Source organism: Leuresthes tenuis, unplaced genomic scaffold (assembly GCF_036924035.1).
Source record: "Leuresthes tenuis unplaced genomic scaffold, fLeuTen1.0.hap1 SCAF_12, whole genome shotgun sequence".
NCBI lineage: Eukaryota > Metazoa > Chordata > Actinopteri > Atheriniformes > Atherinopsidae > Leuresthes > Leuresthes tenuis.
Genome location: NW_027325366.1, coordinates 32,826,616 through 32,842,374, shown reverse-complemented (window position 1 = coordinate 32,842,374; position 15,759 = coordinate 32,826,616). Strand labels below are relative to the sequence as shown.

General features: G+C 43.6%; 1 protein-coding gene across 2 annotated transcripts in view; it reads left to right on the top strand.

Moving 5' to 3' along the window:
• The window catches only part of raph1a (Ras association (RalGDS/AF-6) and pleckstrin homology domains 1a), a 79,532-nt gene that overhangs the window by 11,258 nt on the left and 52,515 nt on the right, over window positions 1–15,759 (top strand). For both annotated transcript variants that reach the window (XM_072397546.1, XM_072397545.1), the window contains exon 2: window positions 14,103–14,149. The gene's annotated coding sequence lies outside the window, so the exon portion shown is untranslated. The remainder of the gene's footprint in view (window positions 1–14,102; window positions 14,150–15,759) is intronic.

Sequence of the window (15,759 nt, the reverse complement as noted above, 5' to 3'; positions counted from 1 at the left end):
TCATTTCTTCTTTTTTTTTTTTATTCTTTTATTTTTCCTTGCCATGTTTGTCCTCAGAGCTGCATCACTCTCAGCCAAGCCACTCTCTCTCCGTCTGCTTTGTCTCCCGGTGTCCCTCGCCCATCGTGGAGATCCAGGGGCCGGCTGTGCAGCTGGGAATCAGGACGCTCTGCGCCGAATGTAATGCGTTCAAATCCTTCACTTAAGTTTCACATTTAGGCCTCGGAGCTGACTCTGACGTGGCTGTACAAAAAAAACACACATTCTTGGCTTTAAAACTGTAAAAGCTGAGATTTAAAGACATTCAGAAGCCATTAAAGGACCTGAATGCGTGACTTTTAACGAGTTAAAAGCGTTATTTTTAACTAAATGTGCAGACTGCAGATCATAAGTTTCTAAAACCCCATTTGAAGCGCACGTATTGTTTAAGATGCTGATTTATTCGAAGTGTTTGTCCATCAAAGGAGTCCTGACATAGATGCTCTTCAGTTATTTTATTCAGTTTCATTAAATAAACAATTCAGTGGATCCTTTTTAGAAATATTTGTTCAATCACGCCTCCTTAACAGCATTAAAGCCCATAAAGGTGTGAAAATATCAGGGAATCGCACATTAAAGTGTTTATTTGTCACTATTGATCATTAAATCAGTGTAAACTTGTTCAGTTTTCGGATCAGAATCATCGTTAAATTTCAGAATAAAAGCATTTTTAATCCCTTTCCTCAGGATTTTCCTCAGAAGCGTTGCCCTGAAACCGTTTGAAACGTTTTGGGTTTCCTTCCACAAGCTTCTCTCGACAGTTTGCTGGATTTCGGGCCCGTTATTCTGGGCAGAACCGGTGGAACTGGCTCAGGTTTGTGGGCCTTTGTGATGGACCCTCCAATACTCGACTTCGCTGTCCTGAAGCCACTTTGGAACTCATCTGGAGGCTTGTTTGGGCTCATCGTCCATCAGTATATCCGCATCATTTCCTTTACCCATGATGCATCTGTGCTGTGAAGCGCTGCAGCAGAGCAGCCCCACAGCATGATGCTGCCACCCCCATACCTCACAGTTGGGATGTTCTGAGGCTGATCTTTGTCCCATGTCTGGTTTTTTTAATGGCAGCATCTTCACCATCGTCTTCTGCTGTTGTCTGGGGGTGGATTTGTACGTTTTGCTCCCATCCGTCTCCTTCCTGAGCGATATGAAGGCTGGACACATACACTTAAAGACATAATAAACTTATGACTTTGATTAAAGTCATTTAAAAAGAATTAAATGATCTCCTTCTTAGTTCTGACATTTAACAAATGCAACAGAACTTTCTGATCTTAACTGACCTAAAATAGAAAAGGTTTACACTGATTTATTGATGATGACAGCGAGAAGTCTGCATTGCAGCTGTTTTTCTGACATCCACGATATTAAATGTCAAATTTAACCGGCAATTATTTAAAAGTGTGACTTTGATTAACATTTTGCAAGCTGGGTGTTTTAAAAACTGATCGTACAGACGTCTGAAGATGTTTCTCACAGTGTGAAAACCAGAAACCTTCGACAGTCTGAGGTGAACAGCCGCCGCAAACAGTCGGCAGGTTAAAACCTCCTCAGTTAACCCAGCATGAAGAGCTGAAGTTACCTCACTGAGCAACAGACCAAGCTTTGTCGTCCAGTCTCCAGTCACAGAGAGGTGCTAATTATACCCTGAGCGCTGCCTCACAGGCTTGAGTGTCGGTGCCACCGATGTATGAAGGAGATGATGATGCTATAAAGTGTGTGTGAGAACAGATCTGTGTGGAACAGAGTGAGAGTGTGTTTGGGGTTTGGTGGTTGGTCTCGGTCTGAAGAAACAGACGACATTAGGAGTTGTGAGCGTGTGTTTTCCATCGTTTGTACAAAGAGGGGGGAGCGGCGCTGCGAGCCCGTGTGGGGTGGTGTTATTATGGCTCGCAGCTACTGTTTTTCTGCGCTGCCTCGTCCAACATGTGAAGAAACACGTGAAGCGGGTCCAGACCAAACCGCAGCTACCCTCCACGTCCAAACAGCTCCAAACAGCTCTCCAGTGGAAATATGCACGCCTTCGGTCTGCCTGCAGGCTGCTGTCTTCATGTTAAAGGGAAAAACGCTGCCGATGAACACCGAGACGGCCTCCTGACAGAGGTCAGAGGTCAGACTCGCTGTCTTCACCTGCAGCCAAATAGAGCGGGATTGACTTTAATTGCAAAAGCTGGCCGAGTGCAGTGCTGTGACTGGGGAGTAGCCAGCTCATATCCGCAGACTAGTTTGGAAAAACTGTGTTGATGGAAAGAATGAAAGAGGAATATTCTCGCCTACTGTGTAGGTGTCTTTCAGCAGGGAGCAGCCTGCCCACAACAGCTCTCCTCTGCTGGAAAGTGGTTTGAGTATTCCTCTGTTCAGCCGAATGAGTGGGCAGACGGTGGTGAAGCCTCCCGAAAACTTTGAAAAGATGAAGGAAACTTTTTTAAAAGGTTACAGTCAGCCTCAGCCACAGGGTTTAAAACGCAGAAAGAGTCACTAAACAAATGTAAAGACTTGTGATGATACTAAACATGTTTTATTCTGTCGTAACCCAGAGTTTTGTGAGCACCTTCCACCGAATGAGCTGACCGAGCTCAAGGGACGACTCTGGGAAACTGTGAATAACTTCTGGAGCAAATATGGCGGTTAGGAGTTAACACAACACCAGAGTTCAGCTGAACGCAGCTCTGGGTGCAGCGCTGCGACGCCTCATCGGCTTTATTTAATCTGCCTGTAGGGTTGCATTCAGTCTGGCACCTAATCCATCATCTGTGGGCTAAAAGAGTAAAAAATGAATCAAAGAGCACATTTAAAAACAGAGTTTGCAGTTCAAGGCCCGATAAAACAGATAAAACAAGACAATGAAATATAAAAACTGATTAAAAAGGAATGAAATCATGAAATCTGTGTCGTACTTTGCTGAAGTTGGTCTAAAGCTGCGATCTGAATACATTTGAAGGCTGGGTGGTCCCTACCTGATGAAGAGGAAACTGATCCACAAGTCTGGGCCGGCTGCTGCAGAAGCTCGATCATCTTAATGTTTTTATCTGGAACATCCAAGAGAAACTGGCTGCTGGGATGTAGACGCAGAGAACATCTGCTGGATAACTTTGTAGGTAGGGGATAAAATCCTAAAATAAGCCCAGAAACAGACAGGGAAGGGATGCCAAGACTGGAGTTGTGTCGTCTTTCTCTGTTAGATGTTCTGCTGGGTTCTGATCCAGCAGAGCTGCAGCAGTCGACATCACAGGTGCTTAAAGTCTGAATCCTCGGTCAGGTCTTAAAGGAGCAGATGAGGCTAATCACTCTTAGTTGGATAAATGCTCTCAGCACATCTACAGTTGAGTGGCTTAGAGTTCAGCTCGGTCATTTAACCGGACTGCAGGTCCCATCCCAGTCCACATTTAGGGATGAGAGTCCAGTTACTGAGCAACGCTGTGGGCTGTCTGAGGAAACGTCTTCTTTTTGGGTGGGAGATCACGTCCACTTTGCTGTTTTTACAAAAACCTGAAGCTTTGGAGCATGAACAGAAGCACCGAGGCACCGACTGAGCGTTCGATCCCCAACTGCATTATTAGGTTGTTAGCTTAGTTTTGAGAAGCTCGGTTACACGTGATTTTGGTCAGACTAAAGTGTTTACATGTATTTTAAAAGTCTGATTTTGGTCAGATTAACACAGTTTCATGTAAATTTGCTGTTTGATCTGCTTAAATGGAGCAGAACGGATCAGATTCTCCAAACCTAATGACTTAGTGCTCATTAAGATGCTGAGTCACTTAGTTCAGTAAAGGTTGTCCAATTTAGTGGAAATCATCAGAGAAGCAATGGAAAGGAAGATGATGTTTCCTATAAATAGGCAAACGTGTACAGTGGGAATAGCAGTGGGCCCAAAATGGACCCCTGAGGCACTCCACAAGTAAGATTTTTCCCCCGAAGTGAACATAAAAAGTCTAGTCTGTCAGGGAATGCATTTTGACGGCAACAAACTAAACATTTCACTTTATCAAAGGCAGCCGACGCCTTCTGCTCCCAAACTTCTGACAGTTTCCTTCCAAACTTTGAAGACGATCTTGTTTTTCAGCTTCATCCTCTGACCATCCATGGTTAAAATCTCTGACCTGCCCATTTCTGGTCTTATTTTCATGGACTGCATCTCTGAAGTGCCTCGAGATGACATTTGTTGTGATTTGGCACCATATAAATAAAGTTAAATGGAATTGAACTGAATGAATGGTGTGGTCAGCACTTGTCTGGGTTACTAAATAAGACCCTGGCATCGTTCCCGGAAGCCTGAGACTCCTGCAGCGTACGGTAATCCTGTGTGATTCAACAGTTCTGGGCAGGTTTACTCACAAATGATGCTGCTGGCTGCCTTTCCTAAGATGCTGATGTGAATCTGGACTCGGGTAAGTGGTGACCGACTTGTCAGGACTGGAGCTGGTCTGGTTTTCAGCTGAGTCAGACTCGGTTGTTGGTTTTCTGCTCTGTTATTATATTACAGCTCCATGACTGTGTTGGTGATTTCTGTGTGAGATTATAAGCGCCTGAGCGGGCTTTTTATCTCCTCTCCTTGCACTGCTAACAGAGCTTTTCCTGTTTGTCTGACTTGCTGAGAGGGTTGTCATTGGTTCCTAATGCAGATGTTGTTTCTGGCAGGAAACATTTCAACAGGGGACAGACAGAGGTGGAAAGTTGTACGTTTTTCTTGCTATGAGGCATTAGGTTTGGGTGTTGGTGTGTGCGTACTGTACTCTGCAGACCACAGTCCTGTAATCTGAGCAAAAATGGTGTTTCTGGAGGTTTTTTGTGGTGTTTTATGTCAGCAGTGTGGTGGAGGCTTAAAAGTTTCACGTTGAAACCAAGATGGATGACATTTTCATCATATTTTCTGGAACATTTGGAGAATTAGAAACACTTGGCACACATTTAAATGGCTGAATTCCAACTGTAAAATCGTCTTAGCAGCACAGCAGATTAGATATTAAACATGGATCTCCTGAATTACCAGGATCTGTAGGAAACAGGCAGAAAGCACAACATTTGGACATTTCAGCTCACATCCTGGCCAAAAATAGGGAAAAAAGTCACATTTTGGGTCAGTTTTAGCTTTGATTATGGGACACGTTCAGCTTGGCATTGTTTCAATGAGCTTCTGTAATGTTACAGCATGGAATTCTTCTTCTTCTTCTTCTTCATTTCTCTCCAGCTTCTTGTGTTGATGATGTAGACTCGGACAGCTGTCCAGAACATCCCAAAGATTGAGGTTCAGGCCTGGACTCTGTGGTGGGAAAGTTATGTCTCGTGTTCCCTGAACCCCTCGGAGCTCCGAGAATCCTGACATAATCACATCTGGACATGTTCGTAACATCGAGGGAGAAAAAAAACCTACTGATGGAAATCTTTACCCTGAACAAATTGAAGGCTTTTTGTTTTTGACCAGTCACACAGATGAGAATATTTCTTATTTTTCTTACTGAATAAAACAGGTTGAAAGTCCCGCAGAACACATCAAATCCCCCCAAATTAAGGTGTCTTCCCATTAGAAATGTTAAAGTAAACTGATGACGGTTAACTAAATAGAAAACTGTCAATAGCAGCTAACAGGAAGTGTTTATATGGAAGATGATCGGGTGAAATTTAGAGAAAATGAACAAAAATATTTAACAAGAGAAGATGTTTTGGTTCAAATCTTTGATGATGGGTAGATGGGACGGGGGGGTCTGAATGGAAAGCAGCATTTCAGAAGTAATGACTGTTTTTTTTCTGAATACTGATGAAGAATCCTGGAAGATGAAGGTTCTTCATCCAGTTTTAGTTGTTCAAACGTCTCCTCGTTGTGTCGTTAGAGGCACGATCCGTGGATTTTGGTGTGTTTTTTCTGGTTAGTCTGTTTGGTCTCTTAGTTTCCTCCCATTTCCTCAGCTCCTTCCCTCCAGTCGTGCCTTCACTCCCCTGCATTTAAACTCCTGGTTGTCATTCAGTTATTGTCAGGCCCGTTCGATTAACCGGTTTTAAATCGCAATTATTTAGTTAGAACGATGTTAAAAACGTGAAAATCGTAAAAACTTTTTCATTTTTCATTCTAACTCGGGTAATTAGTCCCTAGGGACTGCGCTGCGTTGCCATAGCGACTTCCGCCTCCGTCCTCCACACATTGTAAACAAACATGTTGACAAACAAAGATTTCGTTCCCAAGAGGAAGAGCAAGTCCGTTGTGTGGAAGTGGTCCGACTTTAATGCAAAATACTCCACGTTGTAAAGTCTGTGGTCGTTAGAAACCACGAAGCAAGTAGCTCTGCCGGGTTCGTTTTCACGAAAGGAGGTGGAAAAATATTACGGATGCGGTCGTTTCACATCGCAGTAGAAGGGATTCTTTGTTTGATAAAGAGCAACGTTTGTACTCTCATCCTAATGGGGAAATTATTTGCAAAATGTTCAATAAAAAAATTGCATAATTGAAATAATTTCTTTGCTTTTTGTCATTGCACAAAAAAAAAACGTAATCGGAAATCGGGTTTTGAGAGAAGAAAATCAGGATTTTATTCATCGTCCCAGTAGAAGTTAGCCGACTGTCACAGAGCACGGAGTGAATAAACTGTGCTGCAGGGGGGCGTGTGGATGAAGTGGTCCCAGTAGAGTGCCTGTGTAGAAATCCCTCCGTTAGCTCTCCTATAGCTGCAAGTAGCATCATAACAGCAGCTATGAGCTAACAGAGCTATGAGCTAACAGAGCTATGAGCTAACAGAGCTATGAGCTAACAGCAGCTATGAGCTAACAGCAGCTATGAGCTAACAGAGCTATGAGCTAACAGAGCTATGAGCTAACAGAGTTATAGCACACGTTCATTCATTCATTCTTCGTAAAGTATTGGTGAAATAAAGACAGATAATGCCTTATTTAGAGGCTCTAAGCCCCGTTCACTCCGTTATATGGATCTCCAGTTATCTAAATATCTTCCGAAGGACGCCGACTTTCACCAAACTGTTCTCAGTGAGCAGATGAACGTATTTCATGCCAGAAATAAGGTTTAAAAACACCGGAGTTCCCCTTTAAGGCCTCTGATGGGAGGCCTGTTTGGACCCGTTTGCTCAGGTGAATCCAGGTGGAGACTTTTTATGACCTCAGGGGGTGAACATTAAACTGCATGAAGTCATTAGCTCCATCCCATAAGATCCTGAAGTAGAGGAAACACTGCTTACGTCTCCAGGTGATAGACGGAGCCTTTAAGTTGGATGCTGTGATCCACGGACCTCGTGGAGGTTCCCGTTTTATTTCTGGCTCTGACCGAGTCGCCTCCCGTCGCCCTCAGCTCTCAGCAGGAAGTCTTAGAGAAGATCAGATGATTGAAAATGAAGGCATGGTGGCTCCTCTTCCTCCTCGGAGCAGCAGTTTAACCCGGAGCTCAGTGATTCTTCCTGACAGCTCTGCGGTGCGACCGACTCTCTGCAGCAGTGCAGCACCTCTGTGTGTGATGCTAACAGTTGATTGTTTTAATGATTTAGCCTCAAACGTGGAATAAATGCTGCTTTCTTTAATCTGACCTGCAGTCCGAACTGAAGTGACTCTCTTTACGATCAGTGAAAACTAAAGATTCAGTCAAAGGGGAATCAAAAATCTATTTTTGCTGAAACGGGAACTCTAACGGGGGAGATATTGCACACATTTAGCTGTGTCAGCAGATTGAACTGGATGCCACATTGTGACACAGAGCTCCTCTCAGAGTGGACGATCATCTGCTTCCTGAGAAGTTTCACTCTCAGCAGCTCTGAAATTAAACAACTTGATGAAGAAACGTCTCATTTTTCTTTCATTTCTGCTGTAAAATGTCATTTTTTCAGATTTTACTCCGTCTGACCCTCAGACTTCTGGCTGAATCCAGCCTGTAATCCTGCCGGCTTGTGCCCCATTTGAATAAATTTAACCCCAGGGTGTGTGTGCATGTGAGTCAGTAATCTGACCCGACTGCTCGTCTAATCTGGACTGTGCTGGTTTGTTCACCGGTTACCAGGCAGACCATCTCTGACTGGGTCAGGCAGCGGCAGATGAACTCTGAGCAGTTTGAGGAGCTGGATGAAAATGTTGTTTTTATCTCTGGAGACTAAACTGTCAGCAGGAGTCTGATGTCTCAACTTTTAGCTGCTCGGTGGGAATTAACTCAGACTCTGGTGTTTGTACACAGCTCTGAAAGTCCTGATCCAGAACTCATTTCATTATATATTGTCAGCAAAACAGGAAGTTTTAATTAAAAATACATGTTAAACATGAACATAAACCCAGGATCTGAGGCAGAAACAGAGTTTTTTATCAGTTCTCAGCAGCTTTAAAGTGAATCTCTGGTCTGAGCTCCTTTATTCTCCAACACAGCCTGAACCCTCTGAGACAAGCTTTCTGTCATTTCTTTAAGGAGTCTTCAGGAATAGTTCTCCAGGCTTCTTGAAGGACATCCCAAAGCTCTTCTTTGGATGTGGGCTGCCTTTTGTTCCGTTCTCTGTCAGATGATCCCACACTGCTTCAATAATGTTGAGGTCCGGGCTCTGGGGAGGATTCATCCCTCCATAAGACCTGTTGCCACTGGTTTTCAGTCCACTTCTTGTGTCATTTGGCACAGCTCAGCCTTTTCTCCCTGTTTCCCTTCCTTAAGAACGGCTTCTTGACAGCCACCCTTCCATGGAGCCCATTTCTGATGAGGCTTGGGCCAACAGTAGATGGATCAGCTGAAGGTCCAGATGCATCTCTCAGCTCCTGTCAGGTCACAGCTGGATTTTTTCCTCTTTCTTAAGGACATCACTTTCAGATCCTGTTCATCTGCTGGAGATAGTTTTTTAGGCCTGACACTTCTTCTTTTGTCCTCCACTTGTCCAGTTTCCTCAAATGTTTTAAGGACACACTGCACACCATGCTGAGATAGGCCAAGTTTTCAGCTAATAGCTCTTTGGGAATCACCTTGTTGCTGCAGAAATCCTATTTTCTGTCTGTCAAACTGTGTTTTCTTTGCTGTTTTTCATAGATGCAGCTAAAGAAATGGGAACAAATGATGTGTCTTTGTGACAAAGTGCCTAAAGATCCGGTTTAAAATGGCTTCTTTGCTAAGTTGTCTGTTCTGTGTCGACACAACACTGGTTCATCCCTTGAGTTAGGAGCCTTTTTTCTGCCTGAATGGTTCAAAGGTCAGAGTTAAGTGGCTGAACAAAGAAAAAACTCTGAAAATGCTCAGGAACAAGGACTGAAGATGAGGGAAAAAGCAGAAAATGTCCAAAGAAAAACTGTGAAAGAGTTTCAGAAAGCTGCAGAACTGTTGATCAGGACACTTTAAAGGTTCCAGGAGAGTTATAAAGAAATGAGGCTGAATCCGGGCAGCAAAACATCAGTGGAAACATTTTGGTGAGACCATCTCAGAGGCTCATAGCACCGATATAAAAGTAATGGGGCTAAAATAAACAGAAAAGACAATGACAGTAAAATGACTTTAATAATCAGTAACTGATAATTCATGGCCTTCGCTGCCCTGTTGGCCTGCACAATATGTTCCGTTGTTTTAGTCTTAGTCAGCCTCATTTACTGAGGAATTGTGGATCATCAGATGCAGTAAATGAATAATATGAAGTCACGTTAGCTTTAAAAAGGGCAAACTTGTTTTTTACAGCTTCTCTGCTCCCATCATCCCAGCTTCAGACGGCTCAGGTCACATGTTTAAACAGGTGGAGGCCTGGATGGAGCTCGTATGGAAACTAAGTCCTCAGCTTGGTGAAGCAGCGCCTTCATTGTTTTAATTATGAATCTCTGGTTGCCAGATCTTCTCATGCTGCATTGTGGAAACTAAAACCATGGCATCATATTAAGTTTCAGCTGCACAGCCCTCTAAATCAATCTGAGTCTCATTACGAGTGGACTTATAGAGGTAAAACTATTGTTTCCAGTTGGAGAATTTAAAGCCTCTGTTTTGGCACGCCGGGCTCTTTCATAACTCCCTTTAAAGTGGCCTGTTTGGTAACATGAGAGTCGTCAATCTGCCGGGAAGGGGAGGCGGATTGCAGCTGCACGCAAACAAAACATGTCCCGACACAAAATAAAAGCATTCTTACTGAGGAAAACAACCAAAGTAGACGTAAGACGTAGAAAATACTCAGGAAATCGTTTTTTAAGAGCGTTTAGAGGTTTTTTGTGGCGATGGTTTCTCTGCATCATCATTTGTTCGTCTGTCCTACTTTGTTTGATGAGCTTTGCTCATTGGTAACTGATGTCCAAGTCATTGTTTCAGAGAATGTTTTTGGTTGCTGTATTTGCATTTCCACAAACTTTGAAAGCTCAGTTCGGCCAACAAAAAGATCATGTCAGCATGATGGCGAACTGTGACTCAGCAGGTCAAAATGCCACAAAGACACCCTGCTGCAGCAGCTCTGGACGCACTGTGTGTGTCTTTCTTTGTATCTTCTTGAGCTTTTTTTCTGTGAAAACACAGATTTCTGAAACATTTCTGCTGGTTCTGCAGCTAATTGAGCTTTCTAAAGTCCAAGTTATGCCAGGAATAAGATCCAAAATAACTCCCAAATCCAGATAAGTTGAAGAGGAGACGTCTGGGATGCAGAGCAGGAACAAAATGGAGGAAAAGGAGGAAGTTTAAAGCATTTCTTCCTTTAATCATCAGAGGAAATGTGAGATCTCTGGTGGATAAAATGGACGAGCTTGGACTCCTGATGAGGACACAGCAGGAATATCAGGCAGAGACCTGGCTGCAGGAACAACTCTAACAGCTCTCTGCTCAGCTTTAAGACTATCCGGGCAGACAGAGACTGCAGACAGAGCGCTAACAGTAAAGGAGGAGGATCACAGAGCTGGTTAACAACAGATGGTGGAATCCTGGACATGTCTCTGCAGCCCAGATGTTGATCTGCTGCTGATCTTTAATAATAATTAACACTGCAGGAATATAATTTAACTTCAGGGATTAGTGAAGAATTATTTAAATGAATTAAACTGAGTTTGTAGAGGACACAAATGAGGAGGGATGAGAAGAGGCAGGATTATTCAGGATAAATTCACTGCAAAGGGGATCCTAAGCTTCCATTATTCTTCAACATGTTCAGAGACATGAAGAAGTTCAGAAAGACCGAAGCACTGAGGAAGACCAAGTCATCTTCTAAAAGCTCAGAGTCTTAACGGCTCTGTTTTGCTTTGCTTTATGAGAGATAGATGAACCATTTCAGACTTTTTTGTGTGCAGAATAATATTTCACATTGATGTGAATGAAGCTTCCAGATCTAACAAAGCAACCGTGCAACAAGTTTCTGCTCAAATCAGACGATGTGCAAGACAGTGGAGTTGGAAAATGATCCAACACAGAAATAACTGATTCACTACATCCGGAAACCCTAAATAATCATATTTATACGAGCGGCTACCACAAATAAAGAGTATTAATAGTACAAAGACTCTGTTATAAAACCGCAGCCAGAGGGGTCCCAGCAGTTTCTTCATCCAGAACCACAGCAGCTGTTTGGAAACAGAATTATTGGTCAGCTCCTTCATTCTTTCCTGTGAAGCAATCGATTGCAACACGGTGGGTGAGGAAGTGTTTTCATAACGGCGTTCCTTCCTGCAGGAAGACGGAGCGCCACGACAGGAACCATCAGCGTTAGCTACAGCATCTCATACTGACACAGCTCTGGTTTGTTCCCTCAGTGTTCTGCTGGCAGCTCACTCACATTTCCCCAAAGTGGGATCAGTGGAGTCCATCTCAGCTTATCGTACAGTTTAACAGACATGGCCTCCTGTTGGCTATAAGGAGCCCTGCATCTTCTGCCCCTCATCTTATCTGTGCATTTATCTGTCATTATAGTCGTCTCGTAGAAATCAGAGAACAAAACTTCCTGCTAACAATCACATGATTTTAACTTTTTACTCTAATCAATGCTCTCCGGGTCGGGAATGAGATCCTTCCCCAAGTGAAGGAGTTCCAGTATCTCGGGTCTTGTTCACAGTGAGGGATGAATGGAGCGTGAGATTGACGGCGGATCGGTGCAGCGTCTGCAGTGTTGCTCTGCACCGACCTGTCGTTAAGAAGGAGCTGAGCCAGAAGGTGAAGCTCTCTATTTACCGGTTCCTATCCTCACCGATGGTCCCGAGCTGTGGGGAGAGACCGAAAGAACGAGATTGCAGATACAAGCGGGTGAAATGGGTTTCCTCCGCAGGGTGTCTGGGCCTCCCTTAGAGATATGGGGAGGAGCTCCACCATCTGGGGGGAGGAGCTTCAGCATCTGGGGGGAGGAGCTCCACCATCTGGGGGAGGAGTGAAGGCTGGTGTTAGAAGGCAGTTAAATCTTTAAGTGATGAATAATTCTTTACGTCACTGGTTTATGAATCACAATCATCGTGTAACTCTATGCACAACGGCTGCAGCAAACGATTATTTAGGCAATCGAGTGTTCTGTTATTCGCTGTTACGCTGTGCACATCTCCGGCTTGGTCCATTACTGCTGATGGGACGGTGTTGTTAGCTAGCATCTGCTGCTAACTTACAACTTCCGTTTGCTTATTCTTTTTATTTATTATCTGATGTAAAGCACTTTGGTACACCAAAATGGATTGTTGTAAAGGGCTGTATAAATAAATTACTGCTAACTTACTGCTAACTTACTGCTAACTGCTAACTTACTGCTAACTGACAGCTAACTGCTAACTTACTGTTAACTTACTGCTAACTTACTGCTAACTTACTGCTAACTGCTAACTTACTGCTAACTGACAGCTAACTGCTAACTTACTGCTAACTTACTGCTAACTGCTAACTTACTGCTAACTGACAGCTAACTGCTAACTTACTGCTAACTTACTGCTAACTTACTGCTAACTTACAGCTAACTTACTGCTAACTGACAGCTAACTGCTAACTTACTGTTAACTTACAGCTAACTGCCAACTTACTGCTAACTTACAGCTAACTGTTAACTTACAGCTAACTTCTAACTTACAGCTAACTGCTAACTTACTGCTAACTCACAGCTAACTGCTAACTTACGGCTAACTGCTAACTTACAGCTAACTCACAGCTAACTGCTAACCTGTTTCCCTCTGGGATCAATACAGTAACTATCTGTATCTATAGAGCTGGAGTGTTTCTGACTGGAGGAACAGCTCCATTATGTCTGTGTTGCTGCATTAAATCACACGCTGGAAGCCCTGTGAGTTGCTGCTGACGTCACCTAAAAGGTGGGGCTGAGCTCCTGCTGAGTCTCCACCCTGAAAACAAACTGTTAACAAAGAGGTGTTAAAACAGCAGATAATTTGACCAAAGCACATCTCAACAACACCTCAGAAAATGATGTCAAATAGTTAAAAAGTGTGCAATATGTCGCCTTTAAGTCATTAAAACAAGATTTCTGTTCTTCTAAAAGCTGCCGACAGGTTTCAGGGTAAGACTTTAGTCGGCTGCTAAGGTTGCGCACGTGTGCTGGTCGCAGAAAGTTGCTGGTTTGAACCCCTGCTCGGGTTCAGTCCACACCAACTCTGATGTGTGTGTGTTTGCACCAACAACAGCGTTCTTGTTGTTTCGGCCCTCAGCCACCGATCACATGAGAGCTGCTAATGATCTTATGCAAGTGAGGGTGGGAGAGTGTGTGTTTAACCCGGCTCCGTCATGTGAAGTGGGGACATTTCTAAAGATGTCCCTGAATGAAAGAGATGGAGCTGTGACAGGATGAGGAGGAGCGAAATGTGGAGGCCTGGCGGTTAATTTTAGGTCACACGCTTCTCAGCGGGAGAGCGCCACACACTGATGCCACCTGCTGACGGTATATTTAGTGCGAAGACAGCTGTGTGTTACCTCACCGGGGCATTTTCTACAGTTTGTAGCTTCAACTCCTCTCTTTATGGGCCAAAAACGGTGGAAGAAAATGGATGGTTCTGGTTAAGGTTCAAGGCTGTGAGTGGAAGGCTAAAGTCTGAATAAAGGTAGCTCAAAAAGCTTTAGTGTCTGTTTCAATTCTGCTTTTATTGAAGATATGATGGTGAGTTTCAGTCTGAGAGAAGCAGCTGCCTGTTCAAATGCATCATGTGAGTAATAATGTCTATTTTTCTGTCTGCAGGGTGACTGAATCCATCCACTCTGAGCTGAGCTGTTAGCAGACCAAAGGTAATTATTTTTCATGAGACAACTTCACAACATGCTCAGCAGTCCTGATCCAGCCCTCATTTCTTTACATATTTCCATATAAACAGGAAGCAGCTGCAGAGATTTAATTAAACATGTTCCAACATGGATATAAACCCAGAATCTGAGGCAGAAACAGAGTTTTTATCAGTTCTCAGCAGCTTTAAAGTGAATATCTGCTCTGAGCTCCTTTATTCTCCAACACAGCCTGAACCCTCTGAGACAAGCTTTCTGTCATTTCTTTAAGGAGTCTTCAGGAATAGTTCTCCAGGCTTCTTGAAGGACATCCCAAAGGTCTTCTTTGGATGTGGGCTGCCTTTTGTTCCGTTCTCTGTCAGATGATCCCACACTGCTTCAATAATGTTGAGGTCCGGGCTCTGGGGAGGATTCATCCCTCCATAAGACCTGTTGCCACTGATTTTCAGTCCACTTCTTGTGTCATTTGGCACAGCTCAGCCTTTTCTCCCTGTTTCCCTTCCTTAAGAACGGCTTCTTGACAGCCACCCTTCCATGGAGACCATTTCTGATGAGGCTTGGGCCAACAGTAGATGGATCAGCTGAAGGTCCAGATGCATCTCTCAGGTCCTGTCAGGTCACAGCTGGATTTTTTCCTCTTTCTTAAGGACATCACTTTCAGATCCTGTTCATCTGCTGGAGATAGTTTTTTAGGCCTGACACTTCTTCTTTTGTCCTCCACTTGTCCAGTTTCCTCAAATGTTTTAAGGACACACTGCACACCATGCTGAGATATGCCAAGTTTTCAGCTAATAGCTCTTTGGGAATCACCTTGTTGCTGCAGAAATCCTATTTTCTGTCTGTCAAACTGTGTTTTCTTTGCTGTTTTTCATAGATGCAGCTAAAGAAATGGGAACAAATGATGTGTCTTTGTGACAGGCTGCTGGTAACAAAGTGCCTAAAGATCCAGTTTAAAATGGCTTCTTTGCTAAGTTGTCTGTTCTGTGTCGACACAACACTGGTTCATCCCTTGAGTTAGGAGCCTTTTTTCTGCCTGAAGGGGTCAAAGGTCAGAGTTAAGTGGCTGAACAAAGAAAAAACACTGAAAATGCTCAGGAACAAGGACTGAAGATGAGGGGAAAAAGCAGAAAATGTCCAAAGAAAACTTTGAAAGAGCTTCAGAAATCTGCAGAACAGTTGATCAGGACACTTTAAAGGTTCCAGGAAACAGGAAGAAATGAGACTGAATCAGGAGTTTAAACAGATTTAAACTGTATTTGATGCCCAAACCAAGGCTCCACCTTCAGTTTTTATCAGGGCAGAAACTTTGAAATGCTACATTTTTAGAAATACTTTTTATTGGGATTTTATTTATAACTTCTGAGTTTAACTTTAAAACATCACACATGAATTTAATAAACTCGGCTTTTTCAGAGTAGTTTTGTGAATAAAGTTGTTCAAGAAGAAGGAAATGAACTGTTGCTTTAAAGTCCAACACCAAGGCCTTTCTGAGCCCAGAGGAACCCGGTCTTTTCTTCACTTTCCCACCTTCTCCATCCCTTTGGGTTGGACCAGAACGCCGGGCCTCAGCGTTTCTGTGGACCAATGGGAGCCAGACTGAAGTTGGAGTGACAGTC